The sequence below is a fragment of the Musca autumnalis genome, unplaced genomic scaffold (assembly GCF_047663935.1).
Source record: "Musca autumnalis isolate F117 unplaced genomic scaffold, ASM4766393v1 scaffold_1, whole genome shotgun sequence".
Lineage (NCBI taxonomy): Eukaryota > Metazoa > Arthropoda > Insecta > Diptera > Muscidae > Musca > Musca autumnalis.
The window spans coordinates 327,675,759-327,700,027 of NW_027411644.1; the positions used below are offsets into that span (position 1 = coordinate 327,675,759).

The 24,269-nt window shown below is 34.9% G+C and overlaps 1 protein-coding gene across 1 annotated transcript in view; it reads right to left on the minus strand.

Annotated features, from left to right (window-relative positions):
* yellow-e (L-dopachrome tautomerase yellow-e) overlaps positions 1-23,930 on the minus strand; it is a 58,273-nt gene extending 34,343 nt beyond the window's left edge. Inside the window, exon 1 of the mRNA XM_073962832.1 lies at positions 23,749-23,930. The gene's annotated coding sequence lies outside the window, so the exon portion shown is untranslated. The remainder of the gene's footprint in view (positions 1-23,748) is intronic.
* Positions 23,931-24,269: the final 339 nt, after the last annotated feature.

Consider the following 24,269-nt stretch of genomic DNA (forward strand, 5'->3'; position numbering starts at 1 on the left):
TATAGATGAGTAGAAAATTCTAGCTCGATATGGCAGTCCGTCTGTGGAAATCAATCTAGCGTCAGAACGTATTGAACGGCTTATACAATTTTTTTCAAATGTATCGAAGGTTCATAGAAATGTTGGTATTGAAAAGTAAAAAAGTATCAGTCGACTTAGCCGACAGAGATATACCCTCAGCCTGTGTGAATTAAATCGTTCATGTATGGACAATATAGAACCGAATACGGGCTAAGCAAACAAAACCATTTCCCAAATGTTGTGGCCATTTTAGGTCTTATGAACTTGCCGACAAAAATATGTTTGGATTAAAGCTCCAAAGTGTTGAGGTGGATCTTAGTGAATCTTATTTTGAGAGTCATTTATTTTTGTATAACTTAGATATTTTGGACCACTATGTCAGGAAGCTACATGACCACAATGACCAGCGGTCCGATATTGTCTACCTTCGAACTTAAACTAAGTTTGGACAAATAAGTAAGAGAGTATCAGTCAGCTGTGCTGACTATCAGAAAGTGTCTATGGAAGCACCCTTTCATACAGAAAGGGTCTATCGAAGTACCCTTTCATACAGAAAGGGTCTATCGAAGCACCCTTTCATACAGGAAGGGTCTATCGAAGTACCCTTTCATACAGAAAGGGTCTATCGAAGCACCCTTTCATACAGAAAGGGTCTATCGATGCACCCTTATCGATGCACCCTTTCTTACAGAAAGGGTTTATCGAAGCACCCTTTCATACAGAGAGGGTTTATCGAAGCACCCTTTGTTATAGAAAGGGTTTATCGAAGCACCCTTTCTTACAGAAAGGATTTATCGAAACACCCTTTCTTACAGAAAGGGTTTATCGAAGCACCCTTTTTTACAGAAAGTGTCTATCGAAGCACCCTTTTTTACAGGAAGGGTCTATGGAAGCACCATTTTTTCAGAAAGGGTCTATGGAAGTACTGTTTCTTTCAGAAAGGGTCTATAGAAGCACCCTTTCTTTCACAATGGGTCTATGAAAGCAACCTTTCTTTCAGAAAGGGTCTATGGAAGAACCCTTTCTTTTAGGAAGCGTCTATGGAAGCACCCTTTCTTTCAGAAAGGGTCTATCGAAGTACCCTTTCATACAGAAAGGGTCTATCGAAGCACCCTTTCATACAGGAAGGGTTTATCGAAGCACCCTTTCATACAGAGAGGGTTTATCGAAGCACCCTTTGTTATAGAAAGGGTTTATCGAAGCACCCTTTCTTACAGAAAGGATTTATCGAAACACCCTTTCTTACAGAAAGGGTTTATCGAAGCACCCTTTTTTACAGAAAGTGTCTATCGAAGCACCCTTTTTTACAGGAAGGGTCTATGGAAGCACCATTTTTTCAGAAAGGGTCTATGGAAGTACTGTTTCTTTCAGAAAGGGTCTATAGAAGCACCCTTTCTTTCACAATGGGTCTATGAAAGCAACCTTTCTTTCAGAAAGGGTCTATGGAAGAACCCTTTCTTTTAGGAAGCGTCTATGGAAGCACCCTTTCTTTCAGAAATGGTTTCTGGAAGCACCCTTTTTTTAGAAAAGGTCTATGGAAGCACGCTTTTTTCAGAAAGGGTCAGAGGAAGCATCATTTGTTTCAGAAAGGGTCTATGGAAGCACCCATTCTTTTAGAAAAGGTCTATGGAAGCACCCTTTCTTTTAGAAAAAGTCTATGGAAGCACCCTTTTTTCCAGAAAGTGTCAAAGGAAACACCATTTCTTTCAGAAAATGTCTATGGAAGCTGCCTTTTTCCAGAAAAGGGTCTATGGAAGCACCCTTTTTTCAGAAAGGGTCTATGGAAGCACCCTTTTTTCAGAAAGGGACTATGAAAGCACCCTTTCTTTCAGAAAATGTCTATAGAAGCACCCTTTCTTTCAGAAAATGTCTATAGAAGCACCCTTTCTTTCAGAAAATGTCTATAGAAGCACCCTTTCTTTCAGAAAATGTCTATAGAAGCACCCTTTCTATCATAATGGGTCTATGGAAGCACCCTTATTTTTGAAAATTTGAGAGCTAGGAGCCACATTATCTCACGAAGTATGGACTTACTCTGGAAAAATTTTTACCGTTGTGATAGGGACCGACAAAAATGTTGAAATAGATCCGGGACGAGTTTTCAAACTGTACTTTTCCCAAATTTTGTGTGGGGGGTACCCAAAGGACGGGACCGATATAGTCCATATTCCGACCTGATATATGGCTGGATGAAATAGTACAATGTACAACGTCTGGACAAATCAGAAACTTCCTGCGACAGTTAGCTTGAGTTGGTACCGTCAGGGTTTCTTGGAGCTTTTTGACTATTATCCCAGGAAGTATGGGCTTGCCCCTGAAACAAATTTTACCGTCGCAAATTGCCGCAAGAACAACCTGCTGAAAAAATGTTAAACTTTTCTCAAATGTTGTGTGGGAGGTACCCGAAGGAGTGTACCGATATACTCCCTATTCGAGTCCGGAAGCAAAGTCTGAACTAAATCGATTGCTTCCTTAGGGAATTTTAAAGGTATTAGTCATATTACACTCCCTAATTGGATTTAATTTGGGACTTTGCGTTTCCAGATGTAATATAAACAAACTAATTCTAGACCACTGTCAGCATATGGTTACCAATATATCGGTTTTTGCTACCACTCTTTGTTACAATTATGGCCTTTTGTTGTTGTTTTTGTCGTTATTTGTGGTTACGTTTGCTGTTACCAGCATCAAAGTTAACAGAAATATTTCATGGACCAATTTGAGGTTTTACTACGATCATGTCTGCACTCCATTCATTAAAAATAGCATGCGGATTTTTTTGCCATATGTCGATTGGCCGACTGACTGGCTGGCCTGTTGGCTGAATGACTGTTTGTCTTTGTTGCAGGTTTCTTGATTCTTTTTCTGTTTTGTTTGGTTTGCTTGTCGCACTACACACTTGTCATATCAACATATTGTCAGTTAAAGTTGTTACATTTTGAGTTTTTTGTTGTTTCGCGTTAAGTTTCTGTCTGTCGGTAATTATTGGTTACTAAGAGTGTTACTACGCTTTTAAATAGCTTAGAGCCAGTGCGGTGGTGGTGTATGTAAATGGGTGCTCTGTGTCTGTTTTTCGTGGCTATTTAGTTTGGCCTTTTCAATTTCTTAATTAAATTAGATCCGCATAAAAACGTTTAAGAATCGTAAAGCATATAGTGTTGTGACCAATTTAATAACAGGCTAAATAAATATTCGTATTTATGGGCTTATGTTTGGCAAAGTTTGTCATTTATCTAATAAAAAGTGCATGTAAATGCATGTTGCTTAGTAAATGTCAACGTTATTAAACATATGTAATGTATATATGACAGAGTTTTTACAAACACCATTCCAATTTATTCATTTTTATTATCCTTGAACGTCAAATGATTTACGTATACTCGTATGTTTTGTCATTATGTACCTACTCCCCGTTTTGGTGGTTTGAGATTAACCCAAGTTTTGTTTGAATTCGAGGGATCTTTAAATTTGTAAAGAGTTTAATCATTATTTGACTAATGTAAAAACTCGAAAAACACAATTTTATCTTATTAAACATTATTTCGAATAAATAATATTAATTTTATTTTAATTTACTCCCAAAAATGAGAATTTTTGAAAGTTTATAATTAGACAAGTTTTCAATCTGTAATTATTAACACGAATTTTGTGTTATTACAGTGAATTTCGGTAAATCCATAAAACATGTTGTGAAATGCTTAGCGTTATGTGCGTAGTCCCACAAATGAAATTGTCTTAATTAAATGATTAAATCGCACGCAACTTGGGTAATTGCCGCAGTAACCTTGAAAATCAACCCAGGAAAACAATGGTACAATTAACATCACCACAAAAATGTCGTTTTAATGTTGTATACAACTTTTGGCTAAACAACAGACCAGAATAATGGAAACGTTGACCTTTACGGTAATTAAAATACAACTCCCAAATCTCAGGAAAAAGAAAATCTGAATTCATACAATCTGCCTGCCCTTCACAAATTGAGGAATGAATCTATTCCTCATTACGTATATCTCTGTAAAATACATAAAATATTCCATCGCTTAAGCGCCTGTTTCTCTAAGCCGATTCGAATTCAAACTCTTTCGAATGACTACCAAACTACTTTTATTGTCGAAAAATTTTGTTTGATTGAAAATAAAAATGAATCAAATATTTTTCAAAAAAAACAAAAGTTTGGTAGTACATAGTTAGAACGAATTTGAATTCGAATCGTCTAAGTGAAACAGGTCATAAATTGTTTTAAAATGTTTTAACAATTAAGACGAAAGAAAACCAATTCGATATAATTTTTCGAAATTTTACTATTTTTCCTTTATAAATTTCAAAAGTTGTACAAGTTTTTCAGCATGGGAACACGCATACATACTTCTTAAATTTTAACAAATATTCGATTCAGTTTTGTTTTAAATCGAACACATATCAAAGACATACAACATAAAGAATATATAACAGAATAAAATAACAGACGTCTTTCTATGGATATTATGCATTATTACACGGTGCTCTTGAACTAACTTTAAATGAAATGAGCTTACATCCGGGAAGTTTTTGCGGATTCTGAAACTAAAATGTTCATAGATGAGAAAAATCAAAAACAACAAAATCTCCGGAGCGCTTTTTAAATAAATCGGCATCAAAGTTCACATTTTAGGGTTTTTTTAGGTTTTCACGATTTTGCTTGGAATCCGCAAATCCTATCATAATGAGAATAAAGAAAATATTGTAGCAATGAAAATTATCTACAAGATTGTCCTTTATGATATTTTTGTAGATTTTACCATTTTTGAGATATAAAGGTTCAAATTTGGATAATACACTGATTGTATCGTCTTCTTATAAAACAATGTAATTTAATTTTTTAATTTTTTTTCAAATTTTTTAATTTTAATTTTTTCCAAAATTTAAAAAATACCGAAGGATTTTCATAAAACTCTTATAAAAACTGATATATTAAAAAAAATTCCATTGTGTAAAAAATTTTGGAAAAAACACACACATTTTTACACATGTAATTTAAAAGAATTAAAAAGAGTTTAAATGGACGGGACGGGTACACAAGTATATATGAGCTGAGGACATTCTCAGACATCATTCTGTGAAAACGGAACTTTGTTCCAAGCTGTTCCCTAAAAGTTCTAGTCCACTAAAGTTGGAATTTCAGTAAAATTTAGTTTATTGAAGCGGTTCTTAAACACAGCAATCCTACCTACCTAACAAAAAAACAATGAACACAATATCTCTTATAGATACTTTATCCAGAAATTTGCAAAAATACGTATTTTCCAAAATTGCAAAAAAAAGTCGTCTTTAGGAGCAATATTTTGGTCTAATTTTTTGGCTTCCTTAGTTTCAATATCATTCCCAGCAAAATGTTTGTAGCCAAAGAAGTAGTTAAATCATGAGTGCAAGTGATTCCGGACTACATCTTTTTACGTGGAAGAAGTCATGATTTTTACAAGGGCATGGTGCAGTGAGGGTACTGTCTAATTTACTTCTTAAGCACACATTTTGCATTAGTTCTTCGTAGTGAATAAATCACAACAACATATGATTCAACTACTTCTTTGGCTACAAACAAAGATGTAGTTCGAAATCACTTTTATTATTTTTTGTATACAAATTACTTTTTATGGATGCAAACATATTGCTGTTATTATAATTAACAAGAAACAAATTAAGTTCTTTGTCTTTTTGAGTTTTTTTTTGCAAAATTTTGAAATTTCTAAAATGTGAAAAATTTATGAAATGGATTCAAATCGGACATTGTCAAAATGTGAAGAACGGACTGCATTTTTCATGACTCTGCGTAGACTGCTTCAAAAAAAGCTATTCAGTCACTACTTCACAAGGAACAACTTCAAATAAATTTTGCTGGGTTACTATCGAATCCCATATATAAATCAACAATCGGTGTCGACAAACAATTGGGGGTTTGGTCAGGAAAATCGATTCCTGAACCACTGTGCGACGTAGTCCTCATGATCTGTCGGAAATTTCCTGAGAGCCTATCAGAACCAATGCCAAATATCCTATAGAACAAGTTAAAGAGTATCAGCCTCTGACATATTAGTAAGTTGGAGGAACGATTACGATGCACAAAGATTGGAAAAATCATGGACTCCCTTTAAGGCCTTAGTTGTTGGCCGTGAATATGGACTTACCCCCTATAAAAATATACTGTCATAATACGAACCGCGAGGACTACTTGCTGTAAACATTTCAAAAGATCCTAGACATGTATCTAAACTGCATATCATTTTGAAATTTTGTGTCCATATTCCAAAATGATTTAGGTACGAAGGAAATTTTAAGATGCCCAAAGGATAGACATTGCCAATCCTTTTGAGAGTAATCGTGCCCATCAGGCATTATAGTGGTTAACCGTGGATTTTTAGAGCTTTTGAACTTGCCCACGACGAATATTATATCGCTGTAAACACCACCACAAGATGTACTTTCGGTATAAATGTGTAAAAGATCCTCAAACAGCCCTTAAACTGCACTTAAGTAAAAACCTGCATGGGAACTTGATGTACGAAGGCAGTTCGGAAACTTCTTAGCCTAGCACAAAAAGCGCGGTATAAACAGAAAAAAGTTAAGTATTTTGGAAACTTCCATTTCTGTTATGAACACATGTTAAATTTTGTTTCGATCTGGCAACTCTTTTATATAGAAACAGGTGTTCAAAAAAGACGCATCCGCAATTTTTTTACAATCGAAAAATTAGAAATGCGTGCTGTCATTAAATATTTACATAAAAAAGATTTATCGGGACAAGAAATTCATAATGATATGGTGAATGTGTTAGGTGAAAGTGCTCCTTCATATGCAACAGTAAAAAATTGGGTTGCTTAATTTAAACGCGGTCGTACAAGCATTGAAGATGAACCACGTAGTGGACGTCCAAAAACAGCAACTACAACAGAAATTGTAGCCAAAGTGCATGATATGGTATTAAATGATCGACGAATAAAAGTGCGTAAAATTGCTAATATCATGGGCATCACAAATGATCGAGTCCATTTAATTTTGCATGAAGAACTACAGATGAAAAAGCATTCTGCAAGATGGGTGCCGGATTTGTTAACAGTCGATCAAAAACGCATAAGAATGAACATTTCTCAAGCTGGTTTGGATCGTTTTAAGCGAAATAAAATGGATTTTAAGCGTCGTTTCATAACTGTCCACGGATCCACCACTATACTCCAGAGACAAAAGAACAATCCAAACAATGGACTAAAGCTGGAGGAAGTGCCCCAAAGAAGGCAAAAACAATTCAATCGGCTGGTAAGGTTATGGCAACGGTTTTTTAGGACTTCCAAGATATTTTATTGATTGACTATCTGCAAAAGGGTAAAACAATAAATTCAGAGTACTATTGCAACCTTTTGGATCAATTAAATGTACAAATTCGAGAAAAACGTCCTAACGTACAACACAAAAAAATAATTTTTCATCAACACAACGCACCAGAGTGTTTTAACAATGGCTAAAATCAACGAATTAAAGTACGAGTTGCTTGACCACCCACCTTATTCTCCTGATTTAGCTCCCAGTGACTTTTACTTGTTCCCAAATTTAAAAACATTTCTTGCTGGCAATCGTTTTACCTCAAATGAAGATGCAATTACAGTTGTAAACCACTATTTTGAAGACCTTGAGGAAAACTATTTTAATCAAGGGATAGAATTGCTAGAAAAGCGTTGGACTAAGTGTATTGAGGTTTCAGGAGATTTTATTGGAAAATAAAAATATTTTTGAAAAAACTAACTATTCTCTTTCATTGATAGGCTAAGAAGTTTCCGAACCGCCCTCGTACGTTTGGAAGAAATTTTACGATTCCCAATGTTTCCGCCAAAATTGGAAGCTCAATTCGTACGTTTCGTGCTCATCAGTCATTTGAGTTGGTGCTGACAGGGATTTTAGAGGTTTTGGGACATTATCTCAGACAAACTGGACAAATATTGAGAAACAAATATTGGACCGTTCGAGAGTTATCGTGCTCTCCAGCCAGACAGACGGACGGACATGGCTACATCGACGACAATTTGGAAGTGAAACGGATTTCGTACAAACTTACCTGGTAGTTTAAGGTAATTTAATATTTCGAGTTCTCTATAAATCTGAAGGAAACTCGTGGTACAAAATCAATATCTTCTTATATATAAAAGACAATGTGTGTATGTTTGTATGTTCCGTATAGACTCAAAAACGGCAGAACCGATTTTCTTGAACATTTCAGAGAGTGTACAGGGAACACCGGTGGTGGAAATAGGCTATATATTTTTTTTGCATTTCGGAGGGGGCAGGGTGCCTCCCCTATGCCCTATTTTTTAAAAACTCTATTTTAGCAAAACTGACTAACGTATCGGAGAGAAAATTAATTTGTGAGACAATGGTTGTTGTGTCTACGATCCTAGGTACTAATTTGGGGCCTAAAGACCTGACTGCGCCCACTTTTTTAAATAGATTATATATCAAAAACTCCTTAACCGATTTTCTTGAAAATTTCAGAGAATCTATTGAAAGGACCTGTGGTGAAAATTTTGTTGAATTTCGGAGGGGCGGGAACCTCCCCCATGCCCTATTTTTTAAAAAGGCTATTTTAACAAAATTGACGAACGTATCGAAAAGAAAATTAATTTGCGAGACAATGGTTGTTGTGTCTCCAACCCTAGGTACTGATGTGGGGTCTAAAGACCTGACCACGCCTACTTTTTTAAATAGCTTATATATCAAAACCTGTTCTTGAAAATGTCAGAGAATCTACTGGGTGGAAACGATAATTTAACAAAACTGAAGAACGCATCGGAGAGAAAATTAATTTGGGAGACAATGGTTGTTGTTTCTCCGACCTAGGTACTGATTTGGGGCCTAAAGACCCGACCACGCCCACTTTTTTAAATAGCTTATATATCAAAAAGTGCTTAACCGATTTTCTTGAAAATTTCAGAGAATCTACTGGGGGGACCCGTGGTGAAAATATGTTATATATTTTGTTGAATTTGGGAGGGGACTGGGAACCTCCCCCATGCCCTATTTTTTGAAAACAATATTTAAAAAAACGGAAGAACGTATCGGAGAGAAAAATAATTTGGGGGCAATGGTGGTTGTGTCTCCGACCCTATGTACTCATTTGGGACCAGACTACGCCCATCTTTTAAATATCTTATATATCCAAAACTACTAAACCAATTTTCTTAAACATTTCAGGGAATGGATGACCCCTGGTGAAAATAGGCTATATATTTTGTTGAATTTCTGAAGGAGCGGGGTACCTCCCCTTTGCCCTATTTTATTAAAACTCTGTCTTGGCTTTACTGGGCCGATTTTCTTTAAAATTTCAGAAATGTACGGCGATGGCCCACCATGAACATCCGTTGTGAAAATAGGCTATATATTTTTTTGAATTTCGGAGGGGACGGGATACCTCCCCATGCCATCCTTATTTTAAAACCCTTTTAACACGGAAATAGGCTATATAAACTTACGAACGTGTTCATTTCCCCAACCCTGGGTACATATTTTAGCCGTAAGACCCGACCACTCCCAATTTCTGAAATATGTTACAAATCAATGGAAATACCAGATGTTATGCATAGCGAAGCTTTGGTCTAAAGCAAGTCTTTAGATTAGAAGGCAACATATCGATAGCTATAGCTTCATCAGGTATACATTATAAAAAGGTGCAAGGACGACACAGTCGACCCTTCAGTTGCCACTGGACATTCTTCTGATTGAATTGCACGCATTCAATATTAAATAGAAGTTATCATCTGAAACGAATGTACGATGGCACATAAAAATTCCCAAGAAGCTTTAGAACGATTCTTAAAGGATTTAAGAGCAGTTCACGTTTAGATTTCAGACAAACACTTGCCAGTTATACTATTCCAGCAGATGAGATCAAGTCATCAGTTAACATACCGCCAAAATTTTATATAGACACCAACATTTCCGAAGATGTTTTATTTATAGTCACTTGCAGTTCCCGATAATTTACTTAAGAAAAGGTAAGATAAAACTGTTTCAAGGGCCAGCAACGTGGACCGGGCCGGCTAGTATTTAATATTTAATACTTGTTTTAATATCAAAGTGCATATATTCTCGTTACCATGAAGACTGAGGTATAATAAGACATTAACTGCATTGCGGTGAAATGATCTGACCTTTAGAAGAAACGGTATCCAATATATTAATATAACGATGTGCAAAGCCCGGTTCAAAAGTTGTCGTGAATACCAGCCACTACAATGGTATCCGTAGGCAATCCTACGGCAGCGCATTCTTATGTACCGGATTGACCCAAAACCATGCCTCAACGTAGGTTTCATGCTGCTACAACAACAACAACATGGTGGCCGTTTTTTTACAGCGGTTATTTTTTAGTATTATCAAAGCTATTCCAGAGCTGGTTTTAAACTGCACAGAAGGCGGATTTATTCCAAATATACTTGGGGTCTATATCATTATTTTGATGACCTAAGGACTGAGGGTATAAAAACTCATTTAGCACTCAATCGGTATGAAATAACAGCGCTACGATGAGAAGAACCAAAGACAATATACCCAAAATTCTCCAGTTCCAAAACTAAATATAATGTCCCTCAAATAAAGTCTTACTTACTTACTTAGCTGGAACATTACAGAACATTTGTTCTATAGGCCGAACTAAGAAGAGATCTCCATTCCTCTCTATTTGTTGCTTTGTACTCTGGAATACCGCGCCTTTTCATCTCATCATCCACTTGTTTGCGCCATCTATTCCTTGGCCTGCCAATTCTGCGTGCACCGCCATGTGGCATGTATTCATACGCCTTTTTAGCGGGTTCATCATCGCTCATTCTTATGATATGGCCTAGCCAACGCAATCGCTGCATCTCGATACGTTTAACAATATTGATGTCGTTGTATAGCAGATACAGCTCGTGGTTCATGCGACGTCGATATTCACCGTCAACGCAGATTGGTCCGTAGATCTTTCGAAGAATTTTTCTCTCAAACACACAAAGCACTGCCATGTCTGCTTGCGCAAGTACCCAGGCTTCGGAGCCATACATCAGCACGGGTAGTATCAGTGTTCTGTAGAGCGTTATTTTGGTTTGACGAGATGTGGCTTTGTTTTTAAACTGCTTATTTAATCCAAAGTAGCATCTGTTGGCCAATACAATTCTTCTTTTTATTTCACAACTGATGTCGTTTGTTGTGTTGACGGAGGTGCCGAGGTAGACGAAGTCTTTTACTACCTCAATATTATAGGAACCAACTTCCACAGTCGGTCCGAGCTCAATGGACGCATTGCGCGTCGACACCATCAACTTGGTCTTCTCACCGTTTACCGCCAGACCCACTTTAGCAGATTCTCCTTCGACCTTTATAAAGGTATCAGTTACTTCTTTTACTGATCGACCCATGATGTCTATATCATCAGCATAAGCAAGTAACATGTGACTATTGGTGTAGATTGTGCCACTTCTTTTGAGGTTTGCCTCTCGTATAACCTTTTCTAGCAGGATGTTGAAGAGGTCACACGAAAGGCTGTCTCCTTGTCTGAAACCTCTTTTGGTACCAAACTCTTCGGAGAGGTTCTTTCCTATTTTAACTGAGGACCTCGTGTCAGTTAAAGTCAAATAAAGTCACTGTCTTCAAAACAACATCGACTTTCTCATAAAAGACTTTATAAAATAGGTAAACACCTTATTAAAGTCTTAACTTGTTCTATAAGTGTGAGGCAACAACTTATTTCACTTCGCCGAAAGTCAATGATGTCTGGAGGAAATATGTAAAGTCTATCCATTAAATACTGATGGTTTAACAAAATTATATTTTTATACAAATTTATTTGTGATTCACAAAACAAAACACCTCCGAACTTTGTGTCAGTTGGTGTAGGGCATAAGATCGAAACGCCTTGTAGTCCACCCAGTGTTCGGTTGCAAAAAGAAGTGTTAGGTTGATTTGTATTTATTTTCAAATGAATGGCATTATGTTCCATTTGTCGGTCAGCATCATACAAAGGAATTAATTTGTATTTACACTTATAATTATTAACAAAAAAAGATTTGTTTCAAAAAGAGAATCGTAGATTAAAGAACAAAAGGCGAACAATAATTGTTTTCAACAGAGGTAATATATGTATGTTTAATGCCATACGCCCTCATAAATATACATCAACATATATGCTTATGTATCACATTTGTTGTTGATTTTGTTCTTTTTTGTCCAAACAAATATTTAAAATTGACCACCAAATTAATATGCGGTTGTGCAAAAGATTGACAACAATAAGATACCCCAGAATAATTCCCCCTGTAACCCTTTATTGCGAAATAATATATTAGAAAACAAAAACATTCGGAGCGACACGCCCACTTTAGCTGAACCACAATTCTGACATTTACAAATTCGGCTAATAAAGCTCTTATATTGTTACGGCATGTTTTTTTTAAGATAAGAAACGGTGGAAATTCTAAAATAAATAACATTAACTGGTTTTGTGTTAGGGTGAGGTAAACAATTGATTCCAATGTATCGCCGCTGCAACCAAAAGCATAAGAATACAAAATGCCAACGAAGGCAATTATCGGGCGGGCGAATGTTATGGATACTAAACTGAACTGCAGAACGAAATCACCATCACCAACATTATTGTTTGCTTAGAAATATTTGTTTGTGAAAACTTATTGAAGGAGAACAGTTAGGTGGTAAACAAGAACAACAAAAAGAGGTTGGGTATCTTAACCTTTTAAGTAAGCCATAAGTTTCTGTAGGACGGTAAAAAGTAGTGACACCGGTTATAGTGGCATTAATTGGCGGCTTGTATGGGTAGGTTATCGTTATCCAGTTGAGCTAATGCGTGCTTTTGAAATATGAGTTACATGATGGGGTTTTCCAAAGAAAAATTGTAATATTTATAAATTTCTTTGAATCCGAGGATGATGTTCGTCCGTTTTAAAATGATCGCTCTGATTACAACATTATTCTTTTCAAGAATTTCCAATTTTAATGGCATAAAGGGTATGGATATATCCAGATTTTAAAACATTGAGTTTCGTGTTCTTTTTGGACAGATGGATAACAAGTTATGTTACACTTCTATAAAATTGTTGCGTTTAAATTGCTTTCTTTAGAGTATCTATAATGTTATAATATTTTTCAGACGGACATTGTGACACTTGTCACTATCAAGTCATGTCTCTGTTAATTTATGACTTACACCAAGTATATTTTTAAATAGAGGAGACATTCTTCCTTCAATGTGTGACACAGGTCTCAGAGGAAAGTCCATCGTTATAGTAAAAGGTAAGTAATGAGGGTTTGCTTCGAGAGTTTACAAATCGTTTCTTAGTGGTAGGTGTTAATAATGGCTAAAACACAATTTATAACAAATGCAAAAATGTCAAATATTTTTCTTTTTTGTTTACCTCCACAACGACCCTGTATAGGTTACAAACAACATTCTTGAAGGTAATAAAAACAAAAAATTAACAAGAAGTGGTAACTGAAACAGTTGCATAATATTTTGGCAGTAGACAAAGGCGGGCAACAATAAATGTTTTTGGTGTTTTGGTGCTGTTGTTGGAGTTGAAGTTACTTGAGAGAACAAAATAAGCATACGTATGAGGTTGGGAACTCGCTTTTACGACTCATATCAAGATTTAAATATAATAAGCGCTTTTAAGAAAAGAAACATGTAGAGCACCGCACTGACAGCAACAACAATAGCAAAAAAATGAAACAATTAAAATGAATGGTAACACATTTTGGTAACAATGAAATAGACCATTTAATTAACGGTGGCAAATCAATTCTATGCCATCTCTGATTCACACATTGATGAATGACTTGGGGCGGTGTTGTATGTGGGAACGAAACTGTTTTTAAGAAATGCAATTAAAATGCACTGTGGCATATGAAATAAGTAAATAGTCTATATGCGGTTCTAGTGGCCTTTTTTTGATTCCCTTTAACACCCAACTTGTATACAATTTTTTTAGTTTTTTTTTTTAGAAAAATTCTTATTTTAATAAAGTATTCAACGGTTACCTACCGGAAACCAATGGTTAACCTGATTTTTGCTAAATAAATTTCCAACACACTTATGTATATTGCTTCTTATGAAAATCACATAAATCCATATTTATATTCGGCAATTTTCCTTGCGGCACTTGTCAGTTCGATGGAGAGAGAGGTCAGGTATATGGCAACCCTTGACCTCTCAAAACCCTCTCTCATCGACAAACTGACATTGTCGCAAGGAAAATTGCCGAATGTAAATATGGACTAAATAATAGCAATGCTTGACATGTAACCCTTTTCCAGCAATTGTCTGGCCTTGGCTTAGACTCAACAGTTTAAATGTTATTTTAAAATTAGTGATTCGATTAATAGAAATCAATGTCAATATTCTCAAAAATCTTTCAATGGTTTTTTGTACATTTGTTTTTATTTACAATTGGTTTAACTTATCTATGGATGCACGTCTTTAATTGCATGATACTTTTGGACATAAACAACTTGAAAACAACTCCCCTTTTGTTTTGTTTCTATTGAAGCATTTCTTATGGTTTTGTTTCATTGAAACCAAACGAAAGTTGTCATAGCGATTAATGTAATAGTTAAAATAAAATGACCTACTATTTCGTCTAGATGCGTACATATAAAATTATAGGATTGTGACAAGCACTCTACAATTAGTATACCTTATTAAAGTTTATAATAATATGTTTGTTATTTCTATTGTTCAATATTATTAAGAGTATAGACATTATTTGACATACCAATCAATTTCAAGATTTTCTCAAAGGTCTTGTGTTTTATGTTAAGGTCACATTAGGCAAATCATTGATCCAAATTTGTTTTCCCATATTTGCCCAAATAAGTGAGAATTTCATACAGAGATGATTTTTTGTTCACATTACGCTCATTGGGAATGTTCGTCGTCATATATATTTTGTTTTCCTAAAATCAGTTGTTTTCTTGTTTGTCTTTGAATAATTCTTGCTGATCACATTCCACAGTAGATGGGCCAAACGCAAAAATCAAAACAAAATTCATGTCATAATTTTCCAAATTTCAAGACGGAAACATTCCAATTTTGTTCGAAACTCAACTTATTTTTGTCATTTTTGGCGGTACTCAAGAAAAAAAGGCTTACAAATATTACTAATTTTGGAAAATAAATATTATAAAGGTGTTTTGGAGTTTATAAAGGAGTTTTATTCATTATTATTTTATTAATTTAAATGATATAGTAAATTTCTTTTCTCTACTTATAACAATTCCTCTAATATGCAAATATTTTAGTTATACTATTAATAAAAATGAAAATATTTATTGTTATCTTATTAGGACGAGGGTCATTATTATGACAATTTTTAATTAAAAATGAAAATTTTGTTTTTTCAAAATAGTCTGGCTTAATCCCATTGTTGTTGTTTTAATATTTTAAAACAACTATTTTATTAGTGGAAAAGATTTGGCATTGTTCGCCAAGGGGTAAGGCAGGGAATACTATAGTTTCGATCCACGCCACTGGATCTCATCAGTTCCCTTGTTTCTTGTTTGTGGATATTCTCCACCGAAGTTATTTTTCAATAACTTCTTCAACAAGAAACTTTTTATACCCAAACATCAATCGTCAGCTCGAAGTATAAAGGTAAGCAAAGAAAAATGTTCAATGAGAAGTTTTTTTCTTGGCAACCTCATACAACTCCGACGAAAGTGTCTGCGAAAACAATTCAAACCTCTTCCACTTGTATGTGTCGTCGATTTTCGACAAATGCACACACCAAAATTTGGTTGGTCTGCTTTACAGCAAAAACAACACACGTCGTGCCAGTGTCTTCAATTTGAAGCATTGTGGCGTTTTTTTAATTGGGATAGCGATTAAAAAAACGCCACAATGCTTCAAATTGAAGACACTGGCACGACGTGTGTTGTTTTTGCTGTAAAGCAGACCAACCAAATTTTGGTGTGTGCATTTGTCGAAAATCGACGACACATACAAGTGGAAGAGGTTTGAATTGTTTTCGCAGACACTTTCGTCGGAGTTGTATGAGGTTGCCAAGAAAAAAACTTCTCATTGAACATTTTTCTTTGCTTACCTTTATACTTCGAGCTGACGATTGATGTTTGGGTATAAAAAGTTTCTTGTTGAAGAAGTTATTGAAAAATAACTTCGGTGGAGAATATCCACAAACAAGAAACAAGGGAACTGATGAGATCCAGTGGCGTGGATCGAAACTATAGTATTCCCTGCCTTACCCCTTGGCGAACAATGCCAAATCTTTTCCACTAATAAAATAGTTGTTTTAAAATATTAAAACAACAACAATGGGATTAAGCCAGACTATTTTGAAAAAACAAAATTGCAAACGCTATCCCAATTAAAAAAAACGCCACAATGCTTCAAAAATGAAAATATTTAATGTAGATGTGTGGATTTTCTTAAAGTTTTAATTACTGTCCAAGCATCTGCATGGATCGCTGCTAGTACCAGAATGAAGCCAAGGGTCTGTAGATTTTAAAACTGTTTTAACTTTTTGCGGACATCTGCTGTTTGGGCACTTACGACCAATAGTTTAGCTCGGGTTTTAGGTGCTGAATTTATATTTTTTGGATTATTTTTAAGTAATTCTATCATCCTATCTTATATGTATGTTCATTATAATATTGTTTGTACTATTAGCGATTTCTATTGTCATGGTAACTTGGAGCTGCACTGAAAACTCGTAAAAGAAAAAGTTTTGGGTGTATTCATAAATATAAAGAACTTTTCTGGGATACCCTAATGTTGGACCACCCAAAAACGAGGATTCATTTTCAGCACTCAGAACCAAAAATACATTATTACAGATAAATCTGCAGAGAAAGTTGATTAAAGCGAAGTTAAGTACAGAAAAATAGATGGTAACCCTATGTGGATGCAGTGGTCAAAAGTGGACCTTTATCACATTATGTGATAAGGTTGTGTTCTGAACTCCGAGATCATTATTAAAAACGTTTGTATTCCTTTTGAATTTTTGGCTACCACCTGCAGAAGTAAATCGAGATATAAAGCAGTCCACCAAATAATGGACCAATACGGACAATTTTTCGCGGGAAGGTTTGCTATGCAATAAGAACTCCTGGTACCGGATTACAGCAAACTCTGTTGAATAGTGTGTTGGTAAAAGTAAAATTCTTCAATTCAGGATGATTCGTTACACTGCAAAATTTTTGCAATAGTGTTTTAGGCCACCTGGATAAATATGTCCGTCCAATATAATATCTAGATTCTAGAAGTATTTTTGTCACACCTTCCCATGACACTATGCAACACTGAAAATGCAAACAACTTCTAGTATGGATTTTTTGAAAGTACATATTTAGACTACAAAAATCCTAGTTGGGTTTTGTCCTGTCAGATCCAGTGCGGATTTTATGGCCTCAACTAAACCGGGCTAAATCTACACTTTTTTGTAGTTATCACGGCTTTATCTCAGAAACGAATAGGAATTTTGCCTTGCTGTCGTTAGCAATATTGTAGCCCTAAACTAGTAGAACTTGTCTTTTGGAAAAACCACATAAGAAAAATCCATCTAGGGCATCAAAATCTATAATATATAGAAAATTTAACACAATTCCTGAAATTCTGGTCAGTATCTGCTAAAATATTGGGAGTTGAACCAAGTAACATTTTGCAAAAAAATCAAATAAAGTTCTCAACAATTCTTTAGAACATTCTGAAATTCTAAAATGCTTACTTATTGTTGTTTCAGCGGTATTTTGCATCGTATCTTTTACAACACGTATTTCAAACACAGTTCACACAAACAGTTTATTCTCGTATTTCGGATTTCCCTGCATTATTGACATTTTTATCAAATCGTCGTTGAAAAATGTACTGAAAACAACGGGATAGAGGCATTTTACAACAATGACATGTTCTGAAGAGTTGTGTATTACATTCCAGGGAATATTTTTCCAAAGAAAATAGTCAGAAATATTTAACGGTTTTGGAGATACGGTGCGAAATGTACATAAAAATTGTGACATTTTTGCATATATTTTGAAATTTGAGGCAATAAATGCAGTTTTTCGAATTCATTATTTCCCCAAATATTTTATTCTTGTCCTTATCTACAAAATTGCTTTAGAGGTCAGAAGAAGATTCGCATTGGTTTCAGAGATATGACCCCGAATTTCATTAAAAACTCGATATTTAACCATGTTTAGATGGGGCCATAAAATCCGAGCTGGATCTGACACAACAAAACCCAACTAGGGTTTTTTTGTCGTTTGGGTCTGTACTTTCAAAACATCCTCAGTTCGAATTGTTTGCACAATATCACCTTAAAACTGTTCCACACTGTTATTCAAGTAACAAATACGAGCCAATAAATAGGATTTTATTTTTATACCCTTCGCCATAAATCATCATCGCAACGTGAAATTTTGAGCCGATCTGACAGTTGTAAGCACTCTAGTGCCCAAAATAATTGACGCTATATAGTTTGAATAGAGGTTATATCAATCCACGTACCATATAACGGTACCGCCCAATTTGATGTCATTAGAAATCTTAGCTACATTCTCTGATTCCTGCACATTCTTGCAGTTTAACTGCGATGGTCTGTGTGGTATGATCAATGAGATTGTGATTTTTATGAGTCACAGAAGTATAACGGTCTCGGCGATTCAAGAAACGAACCTGAACAGCACTGCATCGTACGAGAAGTGGAGGTTATAGAGTTACAATCTTATTGTACCAGTCTGTCCACTACAGGCCTATCTCGTATCAGCTCGGCTCTAGTGAACCATATAATGCCCATGATGAGTTATGCCATTTAACTCTAGGAAATGACCAGAAAGGCATAGCACTGGTTGAGCAAAAATATAGCTCAATACCTTGCTTCGTAAACGGGGAAGCATCCTCCACGATGAAAGGAGACTGCAATTGTTGTGCATATCGCCATATCAAAAGTTCATATCACCGGGTCACCTGGCCTGACGAATGACGTGATTTGGCAACCTATCATTTCCTCATCTCCACCAATAGACTATAGAATTTGCAAGGATTCACAGAATTCACCAACCAATACATGAGCGAACCGTCCAATTTCTTTGATGTTCTGGTAGCAGAGAGAAATTTCCAAGCAATCATCACTGCTGCAGCCTCTTGCAATATTACTGCTGGTCAAATACAGTAATTTCTTTTTTATATGATACTAGCAAATGCCCGCTACTTCGTAAAGGAAAGGGCATAAAATATATATGAACAATATTAAATGTGGAAGTGGTGAACACTGACGCTACTGTTGTATTAAAACCTATTTTTAATACGATTAAATATTAAAAATAAATAATCGATTTAATTCCTGTAATTCCAAAAAAACATATCTGCCGTATCGCACCCCTACACAGCTACCATATTTTTTATTTCGGATTTCCAAAACTACGACCTCATATCACAGACATACACCAACAGTGACTCATATTGCAAATTTTAGACTTGACTTCTGGTTTTACTCCTTCACTTACACAGCATTCCCTCCCAATACGAATTTCCAAACACTAAACTTTATCTCACCCCTTCACAACAACAATAACGCACATTCACAATACACGGTTCTAGCTTCAGCGGTTTCGCCAAGAACTCGAATAGGTTCGTAAAATTTTCGGAATATATCCCCATATAGTGTTTTGTAGTGTTTTTTAAAAATAGTGTTTTTTAAAAATAGAACAAATCTATAATGTCCAATTTTCTTTACATTTGGACCTTGAATACTCAGAGGATATAAAAGCTTAATTTAAAAAATGTCTACTTCATTCCACTTTTATTAGAAGAGGTATTTTGAAGACTTGGAGTATTTTGAAGATTTTATGCACATTTTCCAACCGAACTCCGAACTTTATCTCAAAGTTCAGAGTGATCTTCATAACAAATATTTTTCCATTTCGTATTTTTTGTTCAAATTATATAATTCAAGCTTTGTTTCTACACCCAACACCAAATTTAGTACCATTTAGTACTTTTCTCACTTTAACCGTTTACACAATACCAAAATGGTTTTGGTACCATCATGTTACCAAACTTTTCGTACACATAATTAAACGTTTCAAAGCTTACTTCCTTATACTCAACATATATCCCGACCGCAATTCACTTTTCCAGCTTTATATGTTCCGCTGAAAGCAATTAAACTACTATTTAGTACTTTTTGTATAAATAAGTGCGAATGTTTAAAACGTCATCCCTATCTCCACTCTAAACAGCAATTGCTAATCTAATACCGAATTTGAAATTTAAAAATTCCAGTTCTACCCCTTTACAAAATCACAAATTGTACAAAATTCTGTACCATACAGCAAATGCCAAAAGGTACCAAATTTTGTACCATTTACCACTTATCGTATACGACTTTCCAAAAACTACTTGTATAACTCAGTTCTTTCGTTCACCTAAATCCAAATTATAGCCAATGTACTTTCATTTAGCACTTTTTCATAAGTACGAATTTCCAAAGTAACCGCAATCCTACACTCCAACAGTAATCTGTTCACACAAATACAAATTGTATCGAATTTAGTACCATTTAGTACATTGGTATGATTTTCTAAAGTTACCTCCATATCTCAATTCTACATTCTAACAGTAATCTTTATTCCAAGTTTCACGATTCCAGCTCTATCTTCACCCAAATCCAAATCATACTAAACTCACTACCATTTAGGACTTTTCGACCTTTGGTACACCTTTCTAACTCTTTATCAGTGACCCTTATTCCAAATTTCAGCACTATTCGTTAATTCAAATCCAAATTGTACTATATTTAGTACTTTTCGTACACTTTTAGTTCGAATTTCCAAAAACGTTTCTTTGTTACTCTCCATCAGTGGCCCTCATTCAAAATTTCAGGATTCCAGCTCAATCCGTTCACCCAAATCCAAATTGTACTAAATTTAGTACCATTTAGGGTTTTTCGTACACTAATAGGTAGACTTTCCAAAAACCTTTGATTGTTACTTTTCATCAGTGAACTTCATTCCAAATTTCAGTATTGCAGCTCTATCCGTTCACCCAAATCCAAATTGTACTAAATTTAGTATAATTTAGTACTTTTCGTACCCTTATAGTTCGAATTTCCAAAAACCATTCATCGTTATTCTTCATCAGCGACTCTCATTTCAAATTTCAGGATTCCACCTCTATCCATTCACCCAAATCCAAATTGTACTAAATTTAGTACTTTTCGTGCACATGCAGTTCGAATTTCCAAAAACTTTTCTTTGTTACTCTCCATCAGTGAACTTCATTCAAAATTTCAGGATTCCAGCTCAGTCCGTTCACCGAAATCCAAATTGTACTAAATTTAGTACCATTTAGTACTTTTCGTACCCTTATAGTTCGAATTTCCAAAAACCGTTCATCGCTTCTCTTCATCAGTGACCCTCATTCCAAATTTCAAGATTCCAGCTCTATCCGTTCACCTAAATCCAAATAGTACTAAATTGAGTACCATTTAGTACTTTTCGTACACTAATAGGTACAATTTCCAAAAACCTTTCTTTGTTACTCTCCATTAGTAACTCCAATTTCAAATTTCAGGATTCCAGCTCTATCCGTTCACCCAAATCCAAATTGTACTAAATTTAGCACCATTTAGTACTTTTCGTACCCTTATAGTTCTAATTTTCAAAAACCTTCCACCGTTACTCTTCATCAATGACCTTCATTCCAAATTTCATGATTCCTGCTCTATCTGTTCACCCAAATCTGAATTGTACTAAATTTAGTACCCTTTTGTACTTTTCGAACACTTATGGTTCGAATTTCCAAAAACCCTTTGGTACATCTTTCTAGCTCTTCATCAGTTACCCTCATTCCAAATTTCCGAATTCTAGCTCTTACCGTTTGCCTAATACAAAGGGTACTATATTTAGTACCTTTTAGTACTTTTCGTACACTTCTAGGTCGAATTTCCAAAAACCCAGCCTTATCTCACCCCTACACACCAACAGCAACCTACACCCAAAATGTCAACTTTCTAGCTTCAGCGGTTTCGTCTGGGCGCTGATGAATCAGTCAGTCAGTCACTCACCTCACTACTCTTTTATATATATATAAAGGAGAATTTTTTTAATGTTTTAAAAAAAATTTATATCTTTTGAAAAACAAAAAGTTTAATTTTTTTATTTTACACTTTACTTTTTCGGGTTTGACCTATTTACTATACAGAAAGATATAGAGAGTAGAAAACATTCATATTTTAATGCAAAATACTAAAAACAAACTCAAAAGTTTAACTTTGACCTGGAAATTACAGATTATTGATTCTGCGATTCTCAGCGCTGCACCTTTTCAACGGTCCAGCCAAACAAACTCATCTAACTTCACTCTCATTATGGACTAATCCGAGTCAAGTGGGGTTTTTTTTAACTTGGAGTGGAAGCAGAGCCGACGTTAATATAGTATCTGTTACAACAACAACGATATATGTATCTTGAATTAAGTACCCGAGTTGGTCAAAAGTTTTGATTCAAAACATTACACGTAGTAAAATTGCTGTAAATATTATATGAAATTCGTAAATTCGTGGGCTATATCAGACAAGACAACAATAATACATCAATTCCCGAATATGCTTAACATTAAAATACGCCAAATCAACCTTTGCCTCTATGCTTGAAGATATTAAAAATCTTAGAAAAAAATGTTGTGATAAATTTTAGCGCAATCTCATTATTATTTATACTTATCGATATGAAAATCAATTGTTCTTATTTAATGTCTAATAAAACTGTACGATCACGATTTAAGTTACTTCAAGTCCTGAATATATTTATTCATGGTAATAATATTTGAAACGCTTTAGGTGTATTTCCATATCATTTGGTTCAATGTGTTGGTACTTCAGGGGTTGCACAAATGTTCATTTTGATTATTTCTCGATTTCAGTTTTTGTTTGTTTTCAATAAACTCTTCTCAGAATAAAGCACTTGAACGTACATTTAGTTGACTTTTATGTACCGTGTATTACGAATATTTACTTGTCTATATCCAATATTTTTTTTAGTTTTTTTTTTAAATTAATAATTGCAGCAAAAATCAAACAATGTATATCTCCGCAAATTACTTTGATATTTAAGTATGACCATAGTTTCAAAAATTCATTTCATTTTTTTAAATTCAATTCACACATTGAAACCGTAATGTTATCAAATCAGGATCAGTAATATGATAATTGCATGTTTCTTTAAAAAATTAAACTTATGATCGCACACACTCGAACACATGGACCATAACTTCCCACTCAAATTGCAAATAAACTTGAAAGTAAGAAAAATTTGCGCTTTTACTTTTTAGGCGGGTATTCATTTTGACAGCTTACAAAATATGGATTCCACAAAACAGTTTGTTGCTGCCGGCACAGTTTAGTTTCGTTGTTGCTGTAATTTGTCTTAGTTTATGTGTCACAGATATGAAAGTGTTAAACCGGATGCAAATCCATGAAACCGAAATTTCTTTTCAATTTTTTGTCGGATATTTAATATCCAGACCACCAGATAAGATCAGGTAAACAGGCCATTAACATGTACTTGAAACAACATCGTAAACACACACATATTATTTGATGTACCGATGGAGTTTTGATTTTGTTTTATTTTTTTGTTTTTTTTTTTTTTTTTTTTTTTGTTTCCGTATTTTAAGTTTTATTTTTTATGATGCTATTCTCTTACATTTTTTATGTTATGTTTTTATTTGGAATTAGAGCTAAAGTTTTTAGCTACAGCTCCGTTTAAGCAACCGATCAACAGCCCGTCTACGTTCGTGCGATCAGCGTTAGGTTAGTTCATGCGACAGACCGACTGAATTGTTCAAATGTTTATATTGGACTGAATGGCCGCTGCTGAAAACCTTCAGTTTTATAAGAGTGCAAATCATTGGATACATTCAACGTTCGTTTGGCGTTGAAATGCGAGTAATGCGCCGCTGTGCAGCACAACCCCAACAGCTGTGAGACGGGAACATGAGTGAAGTGCACCAGAGCACCCGCCCAGTGGAAAATGAATGCAATGCTGCCGCTTGGCGCCAAATTATGGCGAGTTAACGAAATTTACTTTTTTGTGAATTTTTGGTCAATTTTTCGCCATTTAATTTGCAACACATTAAATCATTAACCGACCGCCAGTGACAAATAGGAAGTACAAAATACGCAAATATCCTGAATATGAGCCTGATTGAAATATTGTTGTGGACA